General features: G+C 48.0%; 1 long non-coding RNA gene across 9 annotated transcripts in view; it reads left to right on the top strand.

Moving 5' to 3' along the window:
• LOC308060715 overlaps positions 1 to 15,487 on the top strand; it is a 228,783-nt gene that overhangs the window by 132,704 nt on the left and 80,592 nt on the right. For 6 of the 9 annotated variants that reach the window (XR_013926849.1, XR_013926850.1, XR_013926851.1 and 3 more), the window contains one exon: positions 7,858 to 14,454. This is a non-coding gene — a long non-coding RNA (uncharacterized lncRNA). The remainder of the gene's footprint in view (positions 1 to 7,857; positions 14,455 to 15,487) is intronic. The other 3 variants (XR_013926855.1, XR_013926856.1, XR_013926857.1) reach the window with 3 other exon arrangements.

The raw sequence follows: 15,487 nt of genomic DNA, 5'->3' as shown, positions 1-15,487 counted from the left end.
GAGTGGTGGTTTTGCTGGCATCTGTGAGTCACGGCACAGAAGGGCAGCAGGCTGTGCCACCGTTCCTGCCTTCCAGGCAGTGGTCTCAGAATAGGGAGGACATGGCAGAAGTGGAAGAGGTAGTGGAGGAGGAAGGATCTGCCACAGTGAAGAGGCAGGAGAGGCTGGACATGGTGGTCCCAGTGTCCGCGTTGGGCTGCAGAAGATGACAGGTATGGGCAGCTTGCTGGTATCTCCCTGTGTCACCGAGGGTGCTGTCTGAATGGCAGCTCCACATCCTGTGGTGCTTTTCAAGAGCTCTGTTGCCATCCGCTAGCATGTCTTGGATTGCTTCTCTGGTGTGAGCCCATGTTCATGACCACATCCATCAAGCAGTGTAAGGAGGAGCTTGGGAGCTGCATGGGAGAGCAGCCGGAGGAGACCCTGGCTGGGGTGAGCCATCTCTGGTGGCCTCCCCGCTGCTTTCTGGCTTTGCTCAGGCTGATGGTGGAAGGTGGTGCTCACACCTTACAGCATGTCCAGCCCAGCCCAGGTGCTGCAAGCCATGCTTTGATATGCCTTCCTTTTGCCAGCCATGCCAGCTTGGCTGGCTTTCCAAGCCTGCATTCTGTGTGGCGAGTGTCAGCAGAGGAGCCAAAAGGTCACCGGTGTGTGTTAGACTCTGTTTGCAAAGCCTGCAAGAAGATGGAAAAGGTTATTTTGTCTGGGGTGGGGGAGGAGGGAAGGGGTGTAAGGAGTGATGCCACGTGGGTTTGTTGCGTTCCCTCAAGGAGAACAAAGCATCTCTGCAACGACAGGAGAGCAGCAGGGAAATAGCCAAGAGATGAAAACCGTCTCGCCCCTTAGCAACCCACTATTGCATCTCTCCTCTGGTTTGTCTCTTCACCACCAACAGCAGGGAATAAAAAGCGGGAAAAAAAAGGAAAAAAAAAAAAAAAGGCAGTGAGATGGGTTTTGAATGGATGCCAAGGTTGATTTAATTAGATGTATTGAATTTGTTAACTTCTGAACGACGTGGCTGCCGCGCAGCACAAATGACAAGCTGCAAGCGACAACGGCAACACAGCACCAACCTGCCAAAAGGTTCAGCAAAGCAGAAGGATTGACCTACTTCCATCAGCGCTGCAGGGAGCGCAGGCGAACGCCCTCCGCTCGCTGTCGCCGTGCTCCCCGGAGGGCTGCGCATCCCTCCGTGCAGGGGAGAGCTCTCCTGGGCTGGGGGGCTGCTGGGGAGCGCTGCATCACCTGTGGACTCCAGTGTGAGCCCAGGGCAGGGTAAACGTGTGCCCACAGGAGGCAGCTTGCTCAAAGCAAGGGCTGCTGCTTTGTGTGCTGTCTGCCGGCTTCTGGCTGACTGATTTTCTGCTTCTCCCACCTATTGCATCCTTAAAAAAAATACTCGGGTGTTCTCTGATAATGGGCCTAAATGCTGTTGCAGCTGATAAGGGTGATAAAATCACCCATGCACACTGCCATGGCAACCTACTGCAATTGCTCTTTGCTCTTGATGTGTCTCTGCTCTTTGGTGTGAGCGTAGATATGTGGGTTTGGCTGAGACTTGCCTGGGAATTATCCAAATCTGGAAGATTTGGCTTTGGTTATTGATCTCTGCCATGGATGCAGAGCCACTAGGCAGCTCCTGGCCTTGCCGGCAACCCCTCGGAGCAGGTTGTGCTTCCCCTTGCACCTCGCTAACAGTCCTGGCAGTGTGTATGGTATCTCAAAATACTTGTCAGCACCAGGGAGGAGTCCTTTGAAAAATATATTTGTTTCCAAGTGAATTTCATAATGGCTAACAAGAGGAACCACCGGCTGTCTGCTCTCGCCCCCACTGTCATGCACATGTGCGTAGAACCTGCCAAGCACCAGTGTCCTTCCTGAAGGCAGTGACCACAGGATCCCTGTGAGGTCGGTGTGGTGCCTCCTGGCCAGGTAAGCCTCCCAGCTGGAGAAGTTCAACAATTGAGTTGCATCTCAATGTTCTGCCTCTGGTACCAGCCATGAGCTGAACTCCTCCCATTCATTTGGCAGTCTACTCTATCGCTCGCTACTGTCAATGCAAAAAAACGTCCTGTGAAATTGTGTCTGTCAGGCGGTGAAGAGAGAAGGTGGATTTCCTGAGCCACCAGCCTGTCAGTGATGCTTTTGTGGTAAGGAATGTTTGCCAAAACCTTTGGAGCTAGGACACCAACAGAGACATTTGTGAAGCACACGAGTATAGAAGTGCTGCATGAAACCATGGTCTGGGTTGTGTTGAAGATCGCCATGTTACTGAACAAGATGCTGACATGGGAGGGAAGCTCAGACACACCATCAATCTCTTCTGATTATTATCAGTGTTAAGCCCAGGTTGGTAACACCAGGCCTACCGCACACATCCTAGGGGTAGTCACCCAGCGTGGTGAGGAAGTTGCTGTTTCAGTGGGGAAGTGAGGCCAAGTGGCATTGGGGAACTTGTCCAAGGTCATGCACAGGAGACAACCAGGATGTTGTTTCCCACCATTGAAGCTCTGGCCTTTTCCTTGGGTGCAGTTTCTTTTCCACAGCACCCCTCAGCCAGAGCAGTGAATGGTCTCTTGAGTGGGGAGGTGAAAGAAGAAATGTTATTTCACTGGGTAACATCAGGAAATTATACGGGAAGAAGAAACGGAAGACAGATGGAGGGAACCCGGCTGTCTGCTTCTGTGGAGAAGACATCTCTTTGTAGCATTGAGGCTGCTTTTGGGATTCATGATTCAGCTTTCAGGTTGGTTGTTGATAGTTAGGATGTTTTCATTTTGACTTCATCTGTTGAAAAGGTGCTAAGAGTCCTGCAAGGGTGCATATCTCTCCATCAGGTATGACTAATTGTATTGGGACAGCCCCATGCACGATAACACTTATGTTTTTCTCTAGAACAGCTCCATTACAGACTGCCTCATAGCTGAGCCCCAGCGAGTGTTTTTGTGGGAGTTTTGCTGATTGTGCAGCCCAGATAACCTGTGAGTGAGCAAACATGGAAAGCGTTGAATATTCAGCTCAAAACCCAGAAGCGGATTTGTGTCGCTGCTTGTCTGAACTGAGCTTTTAACCGTGTGTTGGCAGTGCTTTTCAGGAAACTCATCTCATCTGAGATACATTATCTGGTGAGAAGTGCTTCAGTTTTAAGACAGCCACCAGGAGCTCTGCAAAGGCCAGGGCTCATGGCTTGCCGCTGGTGTCTTTGCAGCTCCATGTTGTGCTTTCCTTTCCCCATCTTCTCCAAACCTAGTCCGTGCCAAACAAATCTATTTTTAAACAAGAGCCAACACTGTTTTTTCTTAGCCTTGCACTCAAAAAACAACCTCTCCAAAAAAGCCAGCACATGGCAGAGGCTGGTAAATATTTTCTCTAGATGTTTGCTGTTGTTGATCCTGCTTCTGCAGGAACCCAGGAGTTTTGGTGCACCCTAAGGGCTGAATGTTAACTTCTTGTAGTTAAACTGGTTGCCCCTGCCTCATTGGATAACAGTCGTATGTATATACGCACGAAAGCCACGCTTATGTCCCTGAAGAAGTGTGTTGGCACAGATGAGCCTCTGACCTCAATATATCAGCTCAGTGGTCAACAACCTCATGCAGAAAGAGCTTTGGTGTGCAACTCTTCCACTTGGCAGAGTTTAATCTTTGCATGGATTACAATAGAAAACTCCCTACGAGAGGCTGCTCAGGTTTAAAACTGTGCTGGCCTTTGATGGAAATCATTGCTCCTCCTCAAGGAGGCTTGTAATCATCTGAAAGCTTCACTAAAAGCATGCGAGTGGGCAGCCTGTCCAACATAGGGAGACAGCAGAGACCTTCTTGGTCCTTCCTATGCCCCTTTTCCCAAGGAGGGAGGCAGGTTTTTCTGCCCGCAGCAAGGCATCCCTCCTGGTTTAGGAGTGCAAGACTGCGCCTGTCACGATGCTGGCATGGGGCCATAGCTTCTAGTTGGAGGTTAGAGGAATTGGTCAGTCATAGTCAGAAGGCTGGTGCACCAGGGGGTAGTCAGTCAGTGTGGACCTTCTGAGGGCATTGACTTCTCACAGTAAACTCACCAAAGGACCATTTCAGTGTTCTCCTCTTCTTGCTATGTTGGCTTTGTTGTTGGAGGACTGGAGTTATCTAGGGACCTTTGAGCACCTGAACAGAGTGGCAGAGCTTGGGATGTGACCTTGGCAGCTGATGACACCAAGGAGGAGACAGCACTCCTGAAAGTGCGAGAAAACTCTGGACACTGAGAGAGGGCACATGGCATCATGGCCATTTGACCATGATCTGTCCAGGGTGAACTTACCCAGGTGAGGCGTCCCTTGCAGGGCTATTCCATGTGTTTGCAGCTCCTTAAGGATGTTGTCCCATGGACAGGAGTGACCTGTTGGCATTGAGGGTGGTTCCCCTTGCTCCTGTTGGATGCTCCGTGGCGGGAAGAGGAGGCATGCTGGCTGCCAGTTCGGCTCTAAAAACGATGTCTGTGCAAAGTCCGTCCTTGTCTGGACTCCAAGGGGCTGCTGTGCACAAGGCCTTCACACAGTTTCCTTAACAGGCTCCTTTTCACTTTTTCCAGGGACTTGCACTGTGCTTCGTTTCAGAGGGATCCAGTGAATTAGCATATTGTTGCTGCTGCCTGGGTAATTGCATGCCCAGGGTCTGCTTTGCTCCGACACAGTCTTCCCGGCTTCCCAGACAGAAAGCATCCTTCTCCTCTGGCGAACAAGGCTGCAAAGTATTGCCCTGAGACCTTGCTCAAAGGATGGAGGAAGGAGAGGGTGGAAAGAGGGGGGGGAGCCTGTTTCTGAAGACATATCTGGCTTTAAGACCTCACCTATCAACGAGGAGGTGGAGATGAGGTTTTTAATCTTTATTTCTGTACCAAGGTACTGGTTTTGACTGAAGCTGTGGTTTCTCTCGCTGATTTGTGCAGACCTCGGTATGCATGCAGTTACAGAAATTTAGGCCAGCACAAGTCACTACAGGGGCTCAGAAACTGCTTGAAATTAGCCATCCTGGGTCACACAGGAGTTTCAGCAGGAGTTGAAACTGAGTGGTCTGATACCCTCTTCTGTACTGAAAATAAAACCCTATGAATAGGTAGGTATAAAAATGCTTACTGGTCTCACTTCCAAGTACAAAAAAACCCACATGTGGATAAACCCTTTGAGCCCTTTAAGGCCCTGTGAGAATAGAGCACATCTTAAAACACTTTGGCCAGTGTATCTTCAAAGCTGGACAGGTTTCTTAATGTGGGTGCAGGTTTGCATTTTTGAAAGATGTTATTTTGGTCAAGCCTGACTTCTAGCTGGGAGCTGGCATCCCTTAGGCTTTGGTCTCCAAAAAGAAATGTGCTTATGTGCAGTGTGAGGAGGACAGCTTTACCCCCTAGCACGGTTTGGCTGTCAAGTAGAGACGTGAAGAGGAGTGGGAGCATCAAGGCTCTGGGATAGAGGTGAGGAGATCGGTTCGTGGCTCTGCCATCAACCTCCTGGGTGACCTGGGGCGAGGAGACGAACCTCTCTTCCACCTCTTCCTCTCCTGCCCACCTGGTGCATATGACAGTTGCTTCATGCTTTGTATGGATTCTTCTGGGAAGGCAGAGCTCCGCAGTGCTGGCTGTAAGGTCCCTTTGTATCTTCTCGGTTGTAACATTTCGTGTCTCCGAGCCACACCAGTTATTTTGACTGGAAGGAAGACATTGCTCCAACACCCTTTACGACATGAGGGATGGAGAGGAGGAGAAGGCCATGCTGGCAGCGTAGCTTGCTTATCCTGCACCAGAGCATTGCAGCTTGCAGGGCAGAGGGAAGGCTTCTTGAGGGATCTCCATCCCGTGGAACAGAGGCTGCAGCCTTGGGCAGTACAGAGAGCCTTTTTATAGGCAGCACTATACACAGGGCTTAGGAAATCCTGCGTGTTCTGTAATGATGTGTGTGGGTGGGTGGGACTGCCCTCCAGCACCGCTCTGGTATGTGCTGCAGAGCTTCCTTGGCCGCTGGTGCCCAAACTGAGAGGGACAGTTGCATGTGGATCACTGAGGGACTGCATGCAGAAGTGTGGTTTGTCATGTTACAGAGGGAACACAAGGTACAGTGCCTGGGGGTACCTTCTGGGCCCTTGTGGTCATGGGATGTGGTGGTTTCTTTTAACTCTTTTGCTTGGGGGATATCACAGTAACCAAGCACTGAGTGATTCCCACCCTTTCCTCTGAAGCCTCTGCACTGGTGGCAGTTAGGAGATGGCTTGTAGGACTGCAGGATAATTCAGGCTGAAAGGGACCTCAGGTGGGTCAGTTGTGAGATCAGACCATGACTTCAGTCAGGTCTTGAAAACGTGTAAGGATGAGAGTGCACAGCCAGCTCCACAGCTTGACCTACCACATAGAAAAGTTTTTCCTAACATCCAGTCTGTACCACTCTTGTATCAAATAATGCCTGTTGTCTCTCATTCTTCTGTCAGACACCGCTAGGAGAACCTGGCTCAGTGTTCTCAGTAACCTCCCTGCAGGTGCTGAGGGCTGCTGCTGGATCCCTCAGTGCCATCTCTTCCTCTGGCTGAATGAGCCCAGATCCCTCAGCTCGTCTTTCCAGGCAAGTCTGCCAGCGCCTGGCGATCTTGGTGCTCCTCCACTGCACTGTGCGCTGGTTTGTCAATGTGTTTCTTGTACAGGGGGCCCAAAACCGGATGCAATACCTACATGTGGTCTAATGAGGCTGAGATCTCTTACCTGTGCTCCTGCTCCTGCAGCCCAGGATGCTGTTGGTCTTTGCTGCAGTTTCTTCCCTAAAGGTTGCAGTTGGCCTGTGGTCCCCAAAACAGCCAGGCTAGCCCTCGAGCGGTGGCAGAGCTGCTCAGCTGGGACTCTGGGCTGTGTCTAGGTGATCTCTTAAATAGGACCTATCCCTGTGCTTGAAAGGCTGGAGTGTTTCTCAGCAGCCAGGAGGGAAGAGGAGCATGGAGGAACCCTGGTTCCTCTTCTCACTGCTAATGATGTGGGCTTCCACCAGGAGAGGGACCAAGCCCGGACAGATAAGGTGATGAACTGAGTTCTGCAGAATAACTCAAAGAGTTGTAGTGTTATAATTACCGCCATCTCACTTACTCATCTGTGAAGCAAGTTTTTACTCGCCGCTGTGCTTCCTGTGGAGCGGGGACTGTTGATGGCCACAGAGAGCTGAGGTTCTGCAATACCACTGCAAAGGGTTGTTGAACAAATCTCACTCACTGTGCTCACTGCTGGGGACAAAATACAATTTCTGGTAGCCATGTATGGAGCAATTTTACACATATATGTGTATATCACATATTGAAAAAAATGCCACAGTTTCATTTTTTGCTGCCAACAGTTAGTGTATGAGTTTCAGAGCAGGCAACCTATATTCTTTAAGACCCAAGAGCCTTGGGAAAAGATTGATTTTTTTTTTTTTTTTAATCCTGTACTAATTTTAAAAGTGCTGGGTTTTTTTTAGTGCAGTGTGATAGAAATAAAAGGCAAAAAGGAGAAAGAAAAGACAGAAAGACCTGTACAATTGTTTTAAAGGTTTTCTGCTTTTTCCATTCATGTTCTGTTCAGGAAACGAGACCGACTATATATAGGATAGGAATGAAGCCACATAGCACAAGCCACTGTCAAGTTCACAAAGTGACCACATTGAAAAAGTAGTGAAAAATGTGTTCTTACTAGCACCTTCCTAGCTCATAGGAATCCTAGCTGTGGCTTGCAATTGTAGTAGGGTGAAGATTTGCATTTTCAAGTTGGCGGTTTTCCTTTATACTCTTCCACTTCCTACAAGCTAATTCGGTGCCGTGTTAATTGTAAATCTGGAATGCAAATCAACTCACCTGCTTGTTTTTCTTTCGTTTTCAGGTTTTCTAACTATGGAAGCTCTCCTGAGGAGCTGCATCATGCGCTGCTGCCCCAGGGATGGGACACAGAGCTGGGAGTGAGGAGGAACTCCAATGTGCCGCTGCGAATTGCTTTTGTCAGGAGGGAGGCTTTCTGGCATGTCATGCGGTGCCGAAAGCCATCCTACCCTTGACAGCAAAAATCCTTATCCTTCTTGTGTTTTTTTTCCAGGACAGCTGATATTTCCTGTTAGAGATGCTTTGTATGCAAATCAAAGTGTTAAAAAAAAAAAAAAAAAAAGTCCTGAAAGCAATCACACCCATAAACTTGGACCACTGGGGAATTCCTGCTTATCAATTTTTTCTTCTTTTCAGTTCTGTACAAGATACTTCTTTTCTTGCTTTTTCTTAGTCTTTAACGTTTGTCCTGCCAGACCTCTTGGTTATGACCTACCAGTGCTGCTTGGATTTTGCAGGGCTCCATGTCAGTCTGCATGGACAAAAGGCTGTAGGTGTTAGAAGTCGGGGTTAACAGTCCCTGTGTTTCAGCTTTGCCCTGCATTGCGGTGGTGCTTTCTGGTGTTCAAACTGGACATGAATCTCACGCTGCAGATTGCCATGTGCCTGTGGCGATGATCTGCCTGGGAAGGTGATCCCAGAAACCTTCAGGAAGGTCAGGGGAGGAAGAGGGGAGGTAGAGAACAAATTGAAGCCAGCAAAAGTTTATTTAGGAACTTAAACAGGAGCAGGATTTGACCCTCCTGAAGCACCTCAAGAGAGGCCATGCTTAGCACTGCACTAATGCAGCAACACGAGTTGGTCACCTCCTCGCTCCAGCAAAGCAAATTTGTATCTGCCCAGCCTGTGCCCTATAGGTATCCCTATAAGTGCAGGGGGCTGGTCAAAGCCTCACTTGCACCATGCTCCCACCCTGCTGCCAGCAGCAGCACCACACTGATGCTAGAACAAGTTGTGAGGGTGAAAAAAAGACTTGTAGAAGCAATGCAACAAAAAGACGTGTCAGAGCAAGAGAGAGCTGCACCACTGCATGGCCTAGAGAATATTGTTGTGTGTGTCCAGAGATACCCGCTGCAGCCCGGGTCTTGTTGAATCACACTGTGGTTGCTCTGGCCTTTGTGTGGGTAACGGTGATAATCGTTGTATGTGGTGTTGGGTTTTGTTATTTGGTTTTTCTTAAATGTAAAATTAACAGTCAAATTGGCGTTGGTAGGGCAGCGAGCCTAGTGCGGCTTTTATCTACCCTGAACCTGGGGACAAAGGAGGGGAGGGAAAAGGCTTGACCAGTTTGGCGGCTGTGTACATAACGGTCCCTGAGTTCAAAGCAAAGGACACAACAGTCAGATACACAAACCTGCCTGGGGTTTGACTGATAAGTCACATTTCAAAGCGAAAGGCAATCCTGAAGGGGGGTCTGTTGAGTGGCTGAAGCCTCCAGTGCCGAGTCCTCTTTAAAAGGGGGTTTCATAAGGAGTAATATGAACAGAAATGGCTCTTTTGTGGTTTTATGCATTCCAGGCATGCCAGGACTGTTCCTGTCAAGGATGGGCTGTCTCTGGGGTTTTGGGTTCTTTTTTTTTTTCCCCCCCCCAAAAAAAAAAAAAATTGCCACAAACTAGCAGCTAAATGGTGAAAAATAAATGAGAGTTTCAGAATCATTACAGTAGCAGTAATGGAAACTGTGAGGCTTATACTTAAACTGGCTGTGGCGTTTCACTGTATCGTCTACACTGCTGAGCTGCTGGGATCACTGCTTTTGCCTGCTATGACTGCTTCAGGGTGGATTATTTGGAAGCAGAGCTTTAACTGTTGGTTCCCCAGAACCTGAAAAATCTGTGCTTTAGGCTTTTTTCAGAAGCAGTGCCTTTTCAGCTGAACCACTGCTAAGTATGAATCCCTTTACTGTCAGTGCAGTTATGTGGACATACAGCATCTTTACGTCATGACAGCAGCATTAATTTCTGCAGGTCTGTGGGTACAGAAATGGGATCCAGCTACTCCTGTTTCAGGTGCACTTTTGGTTTCAGGCAAGCTGCGTGAGTTTGGATTGCACCTGTACACTTTGACACAAAACAGGATTTTAAATGATGGGAGAGCTTCCATGCACAAAATGACAGTGCCTTAAACCTTAAAGAATTGCGGCTGACCTGTGCCTTAGAAGAGGCTGAAGGTTCACATGTGATAAAGCACTAGATGGTTTGTGTAGACCTGGCCTGTTAGATGGGTGTCTTAATGCATAAGCCTACACGTCCCGTTCTTGTAGGCATGTGTGCTGCTCCTGTTGCCGTAGTCCTGTGTGCCACGGAGGTAGCAGGAGCTCCCAGATGGCTGAGCAAGCCTTGGACAGAAGTGTTACTGCCATCACCTTTCAAGCTTGGGTGCTACAGGGAGTATGGCCATAACAGCGTGTAATTAAGTGTGTACCTCAAATGCCCCTGAGACACTCTGCACAAACACTCAGCACCTTTATGAGCAGCACCACACTGATTACGTCTATGGGCTGGAGCTGCACCTCTGCGTGCTCTGATGAGACTAATCCCTCCATGCAGGGAGCAGAAAACTGAGCCAGGCTCATCCTGGTAGAGGCTGGGCCATGGGGCCATAGAAAACTGCCCAGAGAATTTGCTTTTCAGCCTGGGTTTGGCCATAGCACGAGTGCAGGTGGAGAGTAAAATGCAGAGGGTGAGAAAACATCTCTTAGAAAGTGGCAATAAAAGGCATTGTTGAAATGAATCATCTGGCTTGGTTTTATTAAATATGAATATGGTTATTAGTGATGAACGGGGATGAGGTGGATTTATGACATGGTGCCTGAAGCCCCTTCCCACCCTCTGACACGGGCTGATGTTACAGAAAAATCTCAAGGCTGTCACTTGGGCTGTTGTAGGTCTGTGGGTGAAGGAACTTTAATCACTGGGGTTGTTGTCAAATGCTGCACTTTTAACAAGATACAAGAAATGAAGATCTCACGTTAATTCAGTGCTCAACATAAATATTTTTCACCTGAGAGGTGTCTGGGCTTGTAGCCTTCTGGGCTGCTTGCCATTTTGGGTTTGTTTCTTTTTCTTTTTTTTTTTTTAAAAAAAAAAAAAAAGAGGGTTTTTTTATTCCATCAGTGCTTCCAACCACAGAAATTTGGAAACAAAAAGTTGGAAGATGTAGTCAGTAGCGAGCTGTCTTTTACTGGGCCTGTCTTGCAGAGGAGGTTTTGAAGTGGATTTTGCTGTGGCCACTCAGAGTCTCTGCTGTGGAAATATTTATCACTGTGAAACTGCAGCAAGCTTTGCAAGTGGCAGAAAAACCCTACTTTTGTAACCAAATAAATGTGTTTTCCTTACAAGTTACACAGATAGGTGTATGTGGTGTATGTTTGTAAAATTTTTTGTTTTCAACCGAAATAACTTTTCCACTGTGTCGTCTAGAGCGGGAAAACAAGTAGACCTTGAGCTGCATTTTACTGTAGGTTTCATCCATTTGACTGCAGCAGAAAGTTATGTTGGGATGCTCTGTTATCCTTCTGGTGTGTCCTTGCTTGATATTTTGTGCTTGAGAATCTCCATTTTCCCTCTTTTTGATGGTTTGAGAGTTTTGATAGAGAGGGCAAAAAACGTATAAAAATTTTCATGTTCTTTGGAAGGCTCCAGCAAGTCATGCAGTGGTGAAGAGATGCTGACAGCCGGTGGAAGAGCCAGTTTTTGACAGCATAGGAAGTGATTAGTGCCTCATTTGATGTCCTCACATCAAAGCTGGATGGTATGTATATATTTCAGTATGTGTGGCAAAAGCAACTCTACCTTAATTATTGTGGGCCTTCTGTGACCACAGGAATGTATGATGCCTAACGCCAGCCCTGATAGAACAAACATCTGAGGACCAGCTCATCGCTGCAGCATAGCCAACTGTCTATTCTCTGTTCCCCGTGGGAATTGTGCAACATGGGATCCTACAAGGCAAAGACAGGGGTAAAGCTCATCAGGCAGCACATGTGCTTTTGTTAGTGTCCAGTTACTCCATCTGCAAGCCACTGAAGTGGGGCTGCAGGAGCTGGCAGTAAGGAAACACCGTAGTTGCCTGGCTGCGTAGGAGTCCCTGAGCTCCAAATGTGGCTTCTGACATGCTGCCACTCAGCACTCGGAGGCTTTAGCAGCTCAGTGCACATCCCTGGTTGTATGCCCCAGGCTTGGCGTGTCTTTGTGGCAGCCTGGACCCACTTTTCTTTGCAAGAGCGAGCTCCAAGACCCTTCCTGTCCTACAGCAAGGCTTCTATCAAGACCTCAACACGGTCTTCAGTCAGGGTTTGCAGACTAGGCTGGAGCAATAGGCAAATGTTTTGTGGTGAGGCCATGGTACATGGGACAAGATGGTTTGATGCACCCAAGGCTGCTTTCTGTCACTTGCCAAATGGCACAGGACAACCTGTACCCATAGGGCATAACCTCTACAGCTTTTCACGTTGGGGGACTGCAACCAGCTGGTCATTGGGAATAGCCATGTTGGCTGCTAGTCTTCATTCAGGAAGGTGCTGGTTGTCATGAGCCAGGAGGGCACGAAGGAGCAGTGTAATGGCAGAGGTGATTTGAATACCGGTGTCTGGCAATATTCCCTCACACTGTTGAGTAGTAAAGATGTAATCGTTTTTGCACTGATTAAATAGTGCCAGTGCAAAAAAACCCTCATTTATGCTCATTTATGGCAGTTGAATGCATTGCGTTGTAATTGGGAACAAAGAATTCAGGTTCTGACCAAAGCCTGAGTGAGGCTGTCGGGGGAGCACGGTGTCGGGGAGGGACTTGAAGGGGTTGTCCTGTAATCCTGTGAAAGTGGCCTCTCAGTGGAGCAGCGGGACAGAAGGGATCTCGCAACTGGAGAGCAAGAAGGAACAGGGAGATGAGTTTGTCCCTTTAAAGGGGGACACACTGACTCTATCTGTGCTTGACAGAGTATGGGGAAATGCCAGGAAGAATTCAAAGGAGAGCCATGAATGGCTTGGGATTACCAAACCAGAACTCCAGGTTTAAGGAGCTTAGTTTATTTGGCTAATTGGGATGAAGGCTGGCAAGGGGGTGACTTGATTGCCGCATCTAGTGGAAGAAAGCTTTGATCAGGAAGCTCGGGAAGGAAGGAATCCTTGGAAGTTTTATGCCTTTTTCCCTGATTTTAGAGGAAATCTCTAGGGTGGCAGCTTTAGTCTGAAATACTGAGCTTATTATGTAGAGGTCTTATGTGAAAGGGACTGGTCTGCAGAGTACTGAAGGCAGGATGGATCATTTGAGTCTTTGTCTTTATGCTCAGAGCTCTAATACTCCCCAGCATCTTCCTCCCTCTATCCCTGGGGTAGGGCAGTTCTCCCGCAGTGCTGGGCATAGCTGAAACTATCAGGTCAAAACGCTTTGGAGCCATCTCATCTTAAGGCAGGCATCTAAAACAGGGGGGTTTCCCTCTGGTAATGACTGTTGTTCTCCAGGGACTGTGGGGGGAGGCCAGAAGCTGATTGAGATGTGGACTGGTACATTGTGGATGTCTGAGGCTGCACAAAGATGAAACCCCCCTCTCACCGCCTGCGCGAGTGAGAAGGAGCTATTAGCACAAAGCACCTAATGAAGAGCCATCTGAAACCATCTGAGACGAAAATAATACGGAAACTTTTAATCAGCTTGCAGAAGCTGAGCAGTCCCTGGAGGTCCTGTACCAAGCCTGACCCACTTGCTAGGTCCCAGTGGTGCGACACCGGGCGCCCCTCCACCTGACTTTGGAGGAGGGAAGGGACAGCGATCTAAAAAGAGACAAGCACAGGGGAAGGCAATGAGTTTTAAGACTTTATTAAGAACGAGTTGGGGTATTGTGATCATTATTAAATGCAAGCCTGCCTTCTGCAGCATTGCTTTTTTTGAGCTGCTGAGAAAGGAGGCAGGTATTTGGAGAGATTCGTTTTCAACCCAGTTAAATGATTTCCCAGTTCCTTCTCTGCACCCCTGCTTACCACATCCCAGTCTCTCCAGCTGTGCCATGTTTGGGAAGCGGCTGTGAGCGTGTGTCCTCGGGGCTGAGCCCCAGCACTGTAAGTGGCCTGGTATCAAGGGCTACTCCCATCCCTGTAGGCTGTAGCCTGCTTTGCAGGGAGGGAGGGAGGGCTGTTGGACCAGCACGTAGCAGCGTGACTGTTCTGCCAAATGTCCCCATTTGCTGGCAGGACTGCCTGCAGCAGAGGCTCGTGAGGAACCCAGGCTCCCATCCCTAAGCTTCCTCAAGGAGGTGTGACCACTTTGACACAGCTTCAGATTGGAACATCTAAGTGGACAAAGCAACAGTGGGTAAAAATCAAATCCAAAATCTCTGAGCTTTGAGAAGATGATAGCAGTGGACTATTTGCAGCAAACCGTAATCCATATCCCCTTCCAGGAAGATGTTGCTGGGAAGACAATGCCCACACGCTCCTTGGAAGGGCTTGCTGAACTGCCAGACGAGCACCGAGCTTTCACCCTTCTGTGTGTACCCATCCCACGGACTGCAGCTGGGATGCTGTTCGCCCTCGTTGGACCCCAGGAGGATGCAAGGTGCTGGCCTGCGATGCTCCAGGGCCTTCGGACAACACTCCAGAGTTGTGAGAGCAAACACTCCAAAAGTGAGAGCAAACCACTTCCTCCTGTGTACAACACACCTTGATTTTCTGAGTTTTTTTCTTTTTATTTCCTTTTCACTGACTGACTGAAGTACAAATCTCTTTCACCTATTTGACATTCTTTTTTTTGTTGTTTTTATTTTTTTGTGTTTGTTATTTAACTGATAGGGTTAACGATGCTATTATAAACCTAACATTCATGGTATGTTTTTGAGTTATCTGAAAAGTGTGAGTCGTTACATAAAATGTGAGAATAGTTGGGATTGTGGGATAATTTTTTTTAATCCCTGAATTTCATTCTCAGTTTTGAATGAATCAAATGTATTTCACGGGACTGAAAAAGCTGGGATTTCCCCCCTTTTCTTTCTGCAGTGTTGTTTTTTTGTTTTGTTTTGCTTTTTTTTATTACAATGTTTACTCACGTATGAAGGTTTCCATATGTTAAATAGCTTCTGATAAATAAGTTAATGGTAAAAGAAAAGTGAGGGTAAGGAGAAGCCATGCATTGGGGGTTGGTTGTTTCTGCTTTTTTCCTTTTTATTTAAATTTCAACAAAATGGCAAGCATTTCACTTTGACCCACTTTCAAATCACATTAGTGACTGAATACAGAATGGGAGGTGTGATCATATGAACTTAGAAGTGCAGCAGGTCAAGACAGGAAGAGACTAGCAGCAATCCAGCCCTGACGGTGCGCCCAGACTTGGGTGTTTTAGTGTATCTTACCATTTATTTTTTTTTCTGTTACCAGTAGCAAATTTCCAGGGAGTGGAAGGAGATGAGGAAAAAGGAGCCACCAGCTCTCCTCTCCCCATTTTTCTTGGCTGTCTTTCAGGTGACAGCAGCGTGCATCTCGCAGTCACCATGGCTGCATCAAGCACTTTGTTTTTATGTAGGGCCCATCAATGCAGATTAAATGCAGATGGACAGATGGGAGCTTGCTCTGGTCCCTGAGCTCTGGAGCCTGCAATCAGTGCCAAGGCTGAAATCGAAAATCCTCATTCAGAGGAAGGATA

The sequence above is a fragment of the Falco punctatus genome (assembly GCF_963210335.1).
Source record: "Falco punctatus genome assembly, chromosome: 3".
NCBI classification, from domain to species: Eukaryota; Metazoa; Chordata; class Aves; order Falconiformes; family Falconidae; genus Falco; species Falco punctatus.
Note: the sequence above shows the minus strand (reverse complement) of the source record. Positions and strands in the feature narration are given on the sequence as shown.